The sequence below is a fragment of the Dama dama genome, chromosome 23, assembly GCF_033118175.1.
Source record: "Dama dama isolate Ldn47 chromosome 23, ASM3311817v1, whole genome shotgun sequence".
In the NCBI taxonomy this organism is placed as follows: Eukaryota; Metazoa; Chordata; class Mammalia; order Artiodactyla; family Cervidae; genus Dama; species Dama dama.
Window position 1 is genome coordinate 29,759,454 of NC_083703.1, and position 14,000 is coordinate 29,773,453.

Genomic DNA, 14,000 nt, shown 5'->3' on the forward strand with positions numbered 1-14,000 from the left:
CTGTGATAGGAATCAGACTAAAATGTACATATTGCTTATAAAGGCCCACATACTCTTTCTGCTAAATTACCCTCTCCTTGTGTGCCATGATAAGATTTTTAGGGGGCAACAATTGTATTTTACTTATCTTGGGTCCCCCAAAGCTTTACTGTCCTTGACAGGGCAAAGGACAAGTGAGGGTCTGGTGTGGGCCAGCCTAGGATATCATGCATTTCCATGTTTCCAAGACCACAAAGTATTTGGAGCTGGGATCTAATATTTAAGTAAGAATCTTAAGAATGAGTCAAATTAAGTGACTTGGGAAACTGTCAGACATTACAACACATTTTAATCCACTTTCTTATGGAAATTGTACAAGGGCTGCCATGAGAGGTATTTCAATATAAAGTGCTTTAAAGCTCTGACTGTATCTCCATGATACCTTAGCTCAGGAAAACAGGCTCCAGATCTTCTTCATCTCTGTTTAGTGAACCCGTGTGATAAAACAAAGTAGATTCACACTCCAAAAAGATGCCTAGGGTATGAAAAGACATCCCAGTTTGATGCTTGAGACAATCTGTCTTTGTTTGGGCTGAAGAAGTGCCCCCAGGACAGCTCCAAATTGGCACTCCTCTCCCAGGAGGAGAAAGGGGGGGCCCTCCCCATTCTATCCCCATTCGACACCTTCCCTATAGGACCCCCACTAACAAGGGCTGCTCAGCAGCATCCACACCAGAATTCAGAGGCATCAGCTGCCCTGGGAAGATAGCCTTTGGGAGAATATTAATTATAAGAGACGGCACATCATTACCCTTTGCCTCCAAAGACCTCCTGCGTCTAGCAAGCAGTGGAACAGTCCCTGCTGTCCTTCCAACTTCACCTAACTCCACCCTCCACGCCCACCCCCACTGCCTTATCAGAGCAATAGGGGATGGATCAGATGTCTGCCCTGAGCTTCCAGCATCCAGTGATCTTATTTCTCCCTTAATGGAAGAACAGATCTGCACTCCTGATACTGAAAATCATTTAGTCCCTGTGATGATAGCCACAAGCTCAGCCAGCTTTTCCCCTGTGGATACTGGACACCAGGCAGAAATTATCTATATCATTTAAGCATAGGAAGATGCCTTGAAGCCAGAGTAGGACAGCAGGAGAATGACTCTGTGATTTTGTGATGGATGCCTCGCATCAGCACCTGCAGAGGCATGGGCCAGCAATGGCCTGCTGCAGGGTTGGGGGCACTGAGTGTGGCAGTGCGTGATGGGACCTTTGAAGGAGGTCACCGCTATCTTCATTACCTCCACCACAGTTTGGCCTCAGGTCAAACAACAGGGAGGGAACACGGCCCCACCCATCAACAGAAATTGGATTAAAGATTTACTGAACATGGCCATCAGAACAATACCCAGTCTCCCCCTCAGTCAGTCTCTCCCATAAGTTTCCATAAGCCTCTAATCTTTCTTGATCAGAGGGCAGACAGACTGAAAACCACAGTCACAGAAAACTAACCAATCTGATCATATGGAGCACAGCCTTGTCTAACTCAGTGAAACTATGAGCCATTCCATGTAGGGCCACCCAAGACGGATGGGTCATGGTGGAGAGTTCTGACAAAATGTGGTCCACTGGAAAGGGAATAGCAAGCCACTTCAGTATTCTTGCCTTGAGAACCCCATGAACAGTATGAAAAGGCAAAAAGATAGGACACTGAAAGATGACCTCCCCAGGTCAGTAGGTGCCCAATATGTTACTGGAGATCAGTGGAAAAATAACTCCAGAAAGAATGAAGAGAGGGAACCAAAGCAAAAACAACACCCAGTTGTGGATGTGATTGGTGATGGAAGTTAAATCTCATGCTGTAGAAAGCACTATTGCATAGGAACCTGGAACGTTAGGTCCATGAATCAAGGCAAATTGGAAGTGGTCAAACAGGAGATGGGAAGAGTGAACATCGACATTTTAGGAATCAGCAAACTAAAATGGACTGGAATGGGTGAATATAACTCAGATCACCATTATACCTACTACTGTGGGCAAGAATCCATTAGAAGAAATGGAGTAGCCATCATTGTCAACAAAAGAGTATGAAATGCAGTACTTGGATGCAATCTCAAAAATGACAGAATGATCTCTGTTTGTTTCCAAGGCAAATCATTCAATATCACAGTAATCCAAGTCTATGCCCCAACCAGTAATGCACAAGAAGCTGAAGTTGAATGGTTCTATGAAGACCTATAAGACCTTCTAGAACTAACACCCAAAGAAGATGTCCTTTTCATTATAGGGGACTGGAATGCAAAAGTAGGAAGTCAAGAAACACCTGGAGTAACAGGCAAATTTGGCCTTGGAGTACAGAATGAAGCAGGACAAAGGCTAACAGAGTTTTGCCAAGAGAATGCATTAGTCTTAGCAAATACTCCCTTCCAACAACACAAGAGAAGAACCTGCACATGGACATCACCAGATGGTCAATACCGAAATCAGATTGATTATATTCTTTGCAGCCAAAGATGAAGAAGCTCCATACAGTCAGAAAAAACAAGACTGGGAGCTGATTGGGACTCAGATCATGAACTTCTAATTGCCAAACTCAGACTTAAATTGAAGAAAGTAGGGAAAACCACTAGACCATTCAGGTATGACCTAAATTAAATCCCTTACACTGGAAGTGACAAATAGATTCAAGGGGCTAGATCTGACAGACAGAGTGCCTGAATAACTATGGATGGGGTTCGTGACATTATACAAGAGGCAGGGACCAAGACTATCCCCAAGAACAATAAATGCAAAAAGGCAAAATGGTTGTCTGACAAGGCCTTACAAGTAGCTGTGAAAAGAAGAGAAGTGAAAGGCGAAGGGGAAAAGGAAGCATATACCCATTTGAATGCAGAGTTCCAAAGAATAGCAAGGAGAGATAAGAAAGCCTTCCTCAGTGATCAGTGCAAAGAAATAGAGGAAAACAATAGAATGGGAAAGACTAGAGATCTCTTTAAGAAAATTCCAGATACCAAGGGAACTTTTCATGCAAAGATGGGCTCAATAAAGGACAGAAATGGTATGGATCTAACAGAAGCAGAAGATATTAAGAAGATGTGGCAAGAATACACAGAGGAACTATACAAAAAAGATCTTCATGACCCAGATAATCACAATGGTGTGATCACTCACCTAGAGCCAGACATCCTAGAATGTGAAGTCAAGTGGGCCTTAGGAAGCATCATTATGAACAAAGCTAATGGAGGTGATGGAATTTCAGTTGAGCTATTTCAAATCCTAAAAGATGATGCTGTGAAAGTGCTTCACTCAATATGCCAGCAAATTTGGAAAACTCAGCAGTGGCCACAGGACTGGAAAATGTCAGTTTTCATTCCAATCCCTAAGAAAGGCAATGCCAAAGAATGCTCAAACTACCAAACAATTGCACTCATCTCACACTGTAGCAAAGTAATGCTCAAAATTCTCCAAGCCAGGCTTCAACAGTATGTGAACCGTAAGCTTCCAGATATTCAAACTGGATTTAGAAAAGGCAGAGGAACCAGAGATCAAATTGCCAACATCCGCTGGATCATCGAAAAAGCAAGAGAGTTCCAGAAAAACATCTACTTCTGCTTTATTGACTATGCCAAAACCTTCAACTGTGTGGATAACAAAAACTGTGGAAAATTCTTCAAGAATGGGAATACCAGATCACTTGACCTGCCTCCTGAGAAATCTGTATGTAGGTCAGGAAGCAACAGTTAGAACTGGACATGGAAAAACAGACTGGTTCCAAGTAGGGAAAGGAATATGTCAAGGCTCTATATGGTCACCCTGCTTATTGAACTTATATGCAGAGTACATCATGATAAACTCAGGACTGGATGAAGCACAAGCTGGAATCACAATTGCAGGGAGAAATATCAATAACCTCAAATATGCAGATGACACCATCCTTATGGCAGAAAGCAAAGAAGAACGAAAAAGCCTCTTAATGAAAGTGAAAGAGGAGAGTGAAAAAGTTGACTTAAAGCTCAACATTCAGAAAACTAAGATATTGGCATCTGGTTCCATCACTTCATGGCAAATAGATGGGGATATTCCAGTGAGAAGCTTTATTTTTTTGGGGGGCTCCAAAATCAGTGCAGATGTTGACTGCAGCCATGAAATTAAAAGATTCTTGCTCCTTGGAAGAAAAGTTATGACCAACCTAGACAGCATTTTTTTTTTTTTTTTTTTCTAGACAGCATGTTTAAAAGCAGAGACCAACAAAGGTGTGTCTAGACAAGGCTATGGTTTTTCCAGTAGTTATTTATGGATGTGAGTGTTGGACTATAAAGAAAGCTGAGCACCAAAAAATTGATGCTTTTGAATTGTGGTGTTGGAGAAAACTCTTGAGAGTCCCTTGGACAACAAGGAGATCCAACCAGTCCAGCCTAAAGGAAATCAATCCTGAATATTCATTGGAAGGACTGATGCTGAAGCTGAAACGCCAATACTTTGGCCACCTGATGCGAAGAACTGACTCATTGGGAAAGAACCTGATGCTGGGAAAGATTGAAGGCGGGAGGAGAAGGGGTCGACAGAGGATGAGATGGTTGGATGGCATCACTGACTCAATGGACATGAGTTTGAGTAAACACCGGAGTTGTTGATGGAGAGGGAGGCCTGGTGTGCTGCAGTCCATGGGGTCACAAAGAGTCAGTCAGGACTGAGATACTAGACTGATCTGAACTGAACCCAGGGAACAGACAAACCAGAGGTGGCAGTATTTCAAGTATTTCAGGTTGCAGTTGAAGACTGCAACCTCCTTGATGCCATTTGAATGAAGGGCACAGTGCTTAGCAGTCACTCAGGGAGAGATGCTACAGAGCTTTCATGCTCTCTGCCTATGTAAATCTCATCCATTTATAGAATGTCTTCCCCTTCAGGAGCTGGTCATTAGCATTTATGGGGGCAAACAGAGAGATGTTCAGAGTCCAACCTACACAATTCTACCTAGAGTCTTTGAACTTAGGCCTTCAAAGCGCAACTCCAATCCCATGTGTTCTATGTAGCCTTCCTTGACTATACTTGTGATGATAAGAAGAGGCAGTGCTGGGACCCAAAGTTCTGGGCTGCAAGTTAGCATATGTTGATTTAGCTGTGATTCTGCTGAATGTAAGCTGAGGGAGCCCAGACAAATCATTTAACTTTTCCTTATCTCAGTTTTACCTCTGGAAAATAAGGGAGCAGAATTAGGTGAGTCTAAAGGTCCTGCCAGGGACTTCCCTGGTGGCTCAGTGGCTAAGACTCTGAACTCCCAATGCAGGGGGCCTGGGTTTGATCCCTGGTCAGGCTTCCCTGATGGCTTAGCAGGTAAGAATCTGCCTGCAATGCAGGAGACACAGGTTCCATTTGTGGGTCTGGAAGATCCCCTGGAGAAGAAAATTGCAACCTAACCCACACCAGTATCCTTGATGGGAAATTCCATGGACAGAGGAGCCTGGGTGGGCTACATTCCTTGGGGTCACAGAGTTAGACATAACCGAGCACTCATGCACACATACAAAGGGAACTAGGTCCTACGTGCCACAACTAAGAGTTCTCATGCTGCAACTAAAGATACTGCAATGAAGATTCAAGATCCTGAGTGCTGCAACTAAGACCTGGTACAGCCAAATAAGTAAATAAAAAGATTGTTGAAAATTAAAATAAAGGTCCTACCAGCTCAAAAACTGTATAACTTGTCTCTCTTTTGAGCTCAAAATTATTGTAACTTAGTACTTAACATGCATTATCTTGTACAGCATTATTTCCACATATCTCTATTTCTATCAAATTTCTCTAAAATTTTTGAGTTTCTTGTAGGCAGCATTTCTCTAGATTGTCAATCAAAACAACAAGTTTTGATGTCTGGAGCCCCACGGTTCATAGACACTCTTGTATCTGACGTATCTCCCCGGTGCCTAGACCTCCACTGTCACACCACATAGACACAAGCAAGGTGAAGCATTCTGGGAAACACAGAAAGGAAGGAAACCAGCTGTGATTTTAAAAAATCTTTGCATTGAGCCTAAATGCAAACAAAGAATTATCCTAAGTAACAGCCCCTTACTAATTTATCCTCGAACATCATAATTTGTAAGGCAGAATCACACTAATAAAGCTAATGGGTTTATAATAAAAAGCACATTATTCCAACTTTTTGCAGTTTATTATTGTGGCTGAATTAGCACAAGCTTGATGAACTGGGTCACTTCATCAGATTAGATTTCAGATAAAAGAAAGTGAAAATTTTAAATGCCAACAGTTGGACTATTGAAAGGACACAGTAGCAGCCAGTTAAATAGGAAAAAAGTAGATACCATCAGCTCTAGAAACCTTAGTCTTGACTTTAAAGGAAAAGTCATGGAAAATAAATACATTCCAGGGGTTCAAAAGTTATTTTAAATTCCATCTGTATACTTAAGTGAAAAACAAGCCAAGTCCTAAAATAATTAAAGCCATCAATATAAATGACTCTGGTTTGAAAGGGACCAATATTTCTTACTCATAAAAAATGTAATAGCATGCTTAACTTGTTTTTCTTTTTGCTGTCTGCCACATGAATTGCACGGTGTGGTTGCAAAGTTAATATAACACCAGAATATCACTAATAAGACTATAGAATGCCTACCCTTAGTCAAAACATGAAAGAATGGTTTTCTTTTTTCACTGTAACTCTTTCAACTTTATAAACTGAAAGTAGCAAGAGTGACTTTAGGTTTTTTTTTTTTTTCTTTTTTTTGCTTTCCTTCTTTTAGAGAAAAAGCATTAAGTGGGAAAAAAAGAAAATTTAATAAAACTGAGTGTAATAACACAATTCCCTATAGAATACTAGGTGGAGGTGTCCAACTGTTTCTCCCGCTCATGTTGAAAGCTTTTCTTAGAGGTTCTATTTGAAGATCTTGGGGGAAAACTTGAAAGAATAGTACAAACACACAAGTGAAAGTCTATATTAACCAGTCAGTCAGTAAATTCACCAAGTTTTGCCAAAGAACAAGGAGAGCCTACTGTGAAATTAACCATTTCACACTATTTAAGAATTTAGTCATGGGAGTCTTAGAGGTCACTCTCCCTGCCTCTGTCATCCTTACTGAGAAAGTCTTATCATTCTGAACAGGTCATTTCATTTTCTTATTTTTCAAACTCTGTTTGCTGACACTGAATTAACTATTGTGAAAAGGAGTTCAACCTTTTTCTGACAGAGGCACCTAAGGCCATATTCACCTGCTTTGGGGCATGAATTCTATGTTTAGGCTGAGGAAAACCCACTAGTTTCACATAAACTGTGGTTGTTCCCAGTTCCCTGCAGAATTCTGAGATTTGCTGAACAAGTATTCACTCCATCCTTGCCATTCATGATGGAATTAACATCAAGCATAAAATCAGTTCAATTTTCCCCCTCTCTTCACAAATACCCTAATATTAGTATTCTTGGGATACCTCTTGGTTTCTTTTTATTATTATTATTATTGGAGTATTACACTGTTGTGTTAGTTTCTGTTGTACAATGAATTGAATCAGCTGTATGGTTACATATATCCCCTCCCTCTTGGACCTCTCTCCCTCCCACTCCCATCCCACCCCTTTAGGTTATCACAGAGTACTGAGCTGAGCTCTCTGTGCTTTATACCAGGTTCCCATTAGCTGTCTATTTTACACATGGGGAATCACACCCCCATCTCAACTAGGGATACAACCTGAGTTTGCTGGAAAGGAAAACAAACTTCTGGGTTTTCAAAAATACCTTTGGTCACAAGATGAATATATTTCTTTAGTGGGCGAGTGACTGAAAGACACTCAGTCATGTCCAACTCTTTGTGGCTCCATGGGCTGTAGCCCACCAGGCTACTCTGTCCATGGAATTCTCCGGGCAAGAATACCGGAATGGGTTGCCATACCCTTCTCCAGGGGATCTTCCCAACCCAGGTATCAAACCCAGGTCTCCTGCATTGCAGGCAGATTCTTTACCTATCTGAGCCACCAGAGAAGCCCAAGTTCTTTAAGGAACCTGTAAATTATCAGTCTTGTACCAACTACCAAACGAAGCCCTCTTCCTTGGTGAGATAGCAGATCCCAGAGGAAGGGACCAATTCCTTAAACTCTGTGTATCCAGAACCTCCTTCTGTATCTAGAACCTCCTTTGTATCCAAAACCTCCTTCTCCTATTCCCAAATTCCCACGCTTTCTTTAGGTCTTTCTCATCCATTTCCTGAGCATCTACTATATGTCTGAAACATAACTGGCTGCTGAGGACATGAGAACATGCTCGGAACTTTTCCCCAAAACCCGTCCATGGGATTTCCTAAGTGTTAACTTCAGTTCCTCACTTTTCTGTAATTACACCTAACGCATTCATCTTTTTGTTTAAACATTTTACTGTATAGAATATGTTTTCAAAATGAATATGCACCCTATTCTGTAGATGAATTTTAAAATGTCAGAGGAAACAGTCCTAAGCACTGATCCTTGGAGGACATGTGTTCCCACTCTGGACTACCCAGCAGGGTTGATAGGTGGTGGCCTGCACTGGAGCATCTGGTCACAGTTGGCTCTGTGCAGTCTGGGGCCCCCTTCTGGGACAGGGTTCTATTCATCTACAAGAAGGACCACCTATAGAAATTCTCACAAAGGTGCTCTGTAGGCTAGCAGTGTCTCCTCCAAAATAGTCATCTTTTTTCTCCACTCTCTCCTCTTCTTTTGTAATCTATATCCAATCATTTCCTAGTTTCATGTCAACTTAGTTGGTTTAAATTGGCATGAAATGAAGTTAAAGATGTTCCTAAAGATTAGACACATGGATTCCCTTTTTTATCCACATCTTCATTCAGACCAGCAGAGAACTTGATAGATTTTTGGACTCATTTCTTCTTTCACCAAGAAGACATAGTTGTTCAAAGGCTCATTAACTGACCCAAATAAGAACTCAAAACTGCTGAGTTACCATCACTAGGGTTAAATTGCTGGGCTTCAGTCATAATGACAAAGCATCATCCCAACCACCAATGTCATCATTCTTTACATTTGTACAACATTTCATAGTTTACAAAGTTCTCTTGTATATAGAATCTCACACCATCTCATGCAATCCATATAAGCTGTGGTACATCATAGATTGGATCAAGAGGGTCTTAGCTATGGAGCTGTTTGTGAAAGAAAGAAGAGGAAGTAAGGGAGAGGCCAGGAAAACAGGAGGTGAGAGGAAGCCAAAGAATAAGCAAGAGTAAGTCAGGTAAGCAGGGCTCAGTCTATGTGACAAAAAGAACTAGGAACAGAATAATGGAGACATCTCAAAAGCCAGTGTTTCTATTCTGCATTGTCTTAGCACTCATATAAGTTCTTTGTGACTGTGGGCACCTTGAGTCTCTGGATTCTTTCTGTATCAAGAACAACACCTGCCAGGGACTTCCCTGGTGGTCCAATGGCTAAGACTCTGTGCTCTCAATACAGGCAGCCCAGGTTCGATCCCTGGTCAGGAACTAAGTCCCGCATGTTGCAACTAAGAGTTCACATGCTGCAATTAAATGTCCTGCAAGCTGCAACTAAGTTCCCAAGTGCATGCCTCAACTAGAGCCAGCACAGCCAAATAAATAATAAAATGAATAATTTTTTGAAGAAGAAAGAAAAAATGAAGGACTGAAAAAGTTTGAAAAGAACTGCCTCTGTTGTCTTTGTCAGACGTTTTTCTTGAGGACCTAGATGTCCTGGAACTTACATCAGGAGCAACACATGGGAAATTGGCTCATTCACAACATTCTGCAAATATTTACTGGGCACCTACTCCATGCTAGGCTTCCCTGGTGACTCAGACAGTAAAGAGTCTTTCTGCAGTGCGGGAGACCCAGGTTCAACCCCTGGATGGGGAAGATCCCCTGGTGAAGGAAATGGCAACCCATTCCAGTATTCTTGCCTGGAGAATTCCATGGACTGCAGTCCATGGGGTTGCAAGGAGTTGGACACAACTGTCTGAGCAACTTCACTTCTTCACTTTACTCCATGCTAGCACATGCTAATTGCACCTTGAAATTGTAACCTAGATATTACTATTCTTATTTATATTGGATATTATTTCTATCCAATGAGGAAACTGTGGCTCAGAAAAATAAGTTTCTGAGATGACAGAATGAGGCAGTGATGATCTTCGAGTCCATCAAGTCTCAGGCTACAAACTCTTGCTCTTTTGACCAGGTGTGCTGATCCATGGTCTTGTGTCCAGTAACTACATTTATTATCGTTTTGTTTTTCAAGAATGGAGCAGTAAACAGAGACAGCTAAGCTAAATGGGATACCTTCAGACAGGAGTCCTGAGAACTTCTGAGGGGCCAAGGCAAGGTGGGTACGTGCTGGTGAATGTCCACATCCAAGACTCTTTCCAGGAACAAAACCTGACTGTGGGAAGGAGGGAATCGGCTTTGGGTCAGGGCCTAGGTTTTTAAGATGAGTCACATGAATCATGTGACAGGAGAAGGGGATGACACAGGGTGAAATGATTGGATGGCATCACCGACTCAATGGACATGAGTTTGAGCAAGCTCTGGGAGTTGGGGATGGACAGAGAAGCCTGGCATGCTGCAGTCCATGGGGTTGCAAAGGGTAGGACATCACTGAACTGACTGAACTGAAAATGCATCTTTCTTAAAGCTTGGAAGTACCAGAAATCAAGAGGAATAAAAATATTCTCCCCTTGATTTCAAGACAAGAGAGTAAAGTGGAGATTCCTGGGATTAATTTTACATGATTTATTATGAATCTCATCAGAGACACTATCTGGAGCAAGAGGCTGTTTTTCAAGCCTGGTTGTCCACTTACCATCGTGATCACCTGGCCCTCAAAGTCCAAGATCTGTGTTTTCCTCTGCTGTCATTCCAGAAGTTAATGTTCTGGTGACTCACATCGGTTTACTCTTGTCCTCTAGGGGCCAAAGACACAACTTACCATTCTTCTCCAAAGAGACCCCCGACACCAGGTCAGTGTGAATTCACTCCATCAGGTCAAATCTCAAGTGCCTCATTTATACTGTGCCATCCCAGAAAACAATTTTAACTTTACTTGTATCACTGATAATATTACTAATTTGACATGCCATTCAAAAGACCCCTTCACCTCTTTTAATTGAGCAGAGCAATTCAAAATCCTTCCTGGAAATCACAATGCCCTCCCACCCCAATGAACTAAAGTGGGGTCAGGATGGCATCTCTATCTCCAGCTTTTCAGCCAATTGTTGAATTTGTTTGATATGTTGGAGCTATACGGCCTTAAAGTCCTCTCAACACTGATGCACTCTTCAAAACAATCAGAGAAAATTCACTTGAACGGCTTGAAAGCATTCTGATTTTGCAGTAAGTGACTTTTAAAGTGGCTGAAATCAGTAAAGAAGGGAGAAAGTCAGAACCCAAGGTCCTTCTGCACTGGACCAACCAGGTGAGAGGGGCTCTAAGTGGGTTGCTTGGTGGCCTTGGCATCCAGGAAGAAGGCAGTGGGGGTTGGAGAAGTTGCATGGTCTGGAGTGACAGGTGTCTGCAGCTCAGTGGCAGGACATAGCGCATTGAGGCAGGCACATGGGATAATGAGGGGGTTAGTAATCTGACCATATTGACTGAGAAGAGGTATCCCCCCCAAAAAAGTGGGTCATTCAGCCAATGGCGGAAAGATTTAGGCAGAGGAGAAGCAAGGGGCTGACCCAGGATCCTGGTTGGGCAGAGCAGAGGCAAGTCTGGCAAGGCTAGTGCCCTGGATGCTGCTCTACTGACCCAAGGGGCCTTAAACCCTCTTGACAAGGTGAACACTGTTGTCTGAGCTTGACCAAGGGCCTGCTCAATACAGGTAGGGGCAAACTTCTGCATCTATGGGGGTGGAGGGTTTTCAGGAGAAGGTTAAGTCAGGGGTTTTGGTGACAATGGAGGCCTCACATCAAAGTTTAGAGAAATGCAGAGAAGGAAGCCTGGGGGTCTGGGTGGGATGCCTCAAAGAGAGTGCTGTGCGAGGGCAGGTATCCAGAATGGGCTCTCTGACCCCAGTGAGCCAAGGCCAGTCCTGGATGGTGTGATCTGGGGAGAAGGATCACAACACCTTCCTTTCTTCAAAACCAAACCAGCTTCCTGCACCTCTAAAATCTTTGCTTTCAGGAAGGTTAATCTGTGAATCTGTATCTCTTAATTGGTGGACTTTTCATGCCCATGATTTTGTTTCTGAACTCCCTTGTGCTACTGGAGCGGGCACAGTTGACTACTGAGTCGTGAGGCCCCGGTTTACTTCTCTAGGTAACAGGTTTAAAAAAATGATGGTTGCTTCTCTCAAAGATGGTTAATTCCTTCTCATGGATTTTGCTGTCCCTGCCTTCCTAAGAGAGAAGGCGATTGTTCTCTTGCCCACAAACACACACATGCCATATGTATCCAATGTCTCAATTTTAGTTCATCAGTGAAGTATGAAATTATTTTAAAATGACATATCTTTCAATATTCAAATAAGAATCAATCTGGCAAGGAAAATTACATGATGTGAATTATTCTTCATGCATATAAATCAGCTGTGAAATCATTTGAAAATCCTGGGTGTTTGGGTTCTCTATCGACAGTGCAAAATAATTATCAACAGGTCTTAGTAAGCAAAAGTTCTCATTATGTAGAGAACGTACGTTTGCTTGGTGCTCCCTGGTCAGCAAAATACCTAGCCCAGCTTGTGCCTGCCATGGTGCAGTGTAAAAGAGGTGTGTGATGCTTATCCAGTTGTTGAATAATCGGAACTACCCTTTTAGAGCAGAAGGTATGAAAATCTGATTTGAAGTGACAGACAGAGAGAAACTAAGCCGTCTGTAACAGAGGATTTTCTGAAACAGTAGTATGAACAGATACTCAGAAATTAGATGTACTTCTTTTAACAATATTCAAAATTTGATTCTCACCACATGTGACCCTTTTCCATTCAACTGTGCTACTCTCAGGCTTCCCAGGTGGTAGCTTCCCCAGGGTGCTACCCTGGTGTTTCCCAGGTGCCCCGCCTGCCAATACTGGAGAGGTAAGAGATGCAGGTTAGATTCCTGGGTCAAGAAGATCCCCTGAAGGAGGACACGGCAACCCACTCCAGTATTCTGGCCTGGAGAATCGCATGGACAGAGTCAGACATGACTGAAGCAATTTAGCATGCACCCACACACGTGCTGCTCCCACCTCTCCCCAAATTGTTGCAGAACTGGAAAACAGTCTTGAATAGGCAAGTCCTGGAGATCATTTGGAGTGAAAGCATCTTGAGGAGAGAAATATTATTTATTGCTTTCTTGTTGCATTCAGGTGGTACTTCTGACTATTGGGGATCACCATGGAGCTCTGAAATTAATAAATTTCTGAGAACTACTGGTCTAGTAATTTTCACTTCCCCTGAGAGAAAGACCTTAGTGGTCCACATTTCTCAGATGATCAGGCAAAACTGCTCAGCAGGGCCAGCATGGCACAATCACCCTGGCAGCAACATCCATGCCAGGGACACACACTCCCTCCTCCTTCCTTCCACATGGTGGGCACAACCATGCTTCTCTCTAGGAAGAGCTGCTCTCTAGAAGGTGACAGACTCTGGTGCCAGTGACTCTGATGATTTTCTTTAGGGTTCTTGGAGAATCACTGAAAAGAGCCAAGTATGATATGTGGGCAGAGGCAGGTGACAAGGATGGGAAGCCCTGGCCCCTCTCCATCGCTGTGTTGAGCTCTCCTCTTCAACCCCATAGGCCCCTGTAACATGGATCCCCCTACCACCCAATAACTCATTTCTGCTGAGTGGCTAGCTGAAAAGATTTTGGGGGACTCTTCTCTAAGGCTGGTCATTTACAGCAGGGAGCTTTGCCCTGGGTTCCCTCAAATCACCCCTTTGAAAAGTTGGCTCTGTGGCATTTATCATCCATGGCTCTGCTTGAGGAAGGAGTCCGAACCATTTCACTTTTAGAACAGGGCTGCCTTGAACCCTCAGATGGAAAGAAAAATTCCTTCTTCTTTTTCAAATCCACATCTCCCAACAACATGTGCAGAAAG

General features: G+C 42.8%; 1 protein-coding gene across 1 annotated transcript in view; it reads right to left on the minus strand.

Moving 5' to 3' along the window:
- Positions 1-14,000, minus strand: part of FRMD4A (FERM domain containing 4A) — a 666,577-nt gene that overhangs the window by 529,257 nt on the left and 123,320 nt on the right. The gene's annotated exons all lie outside the window — the stretch shown is intronic.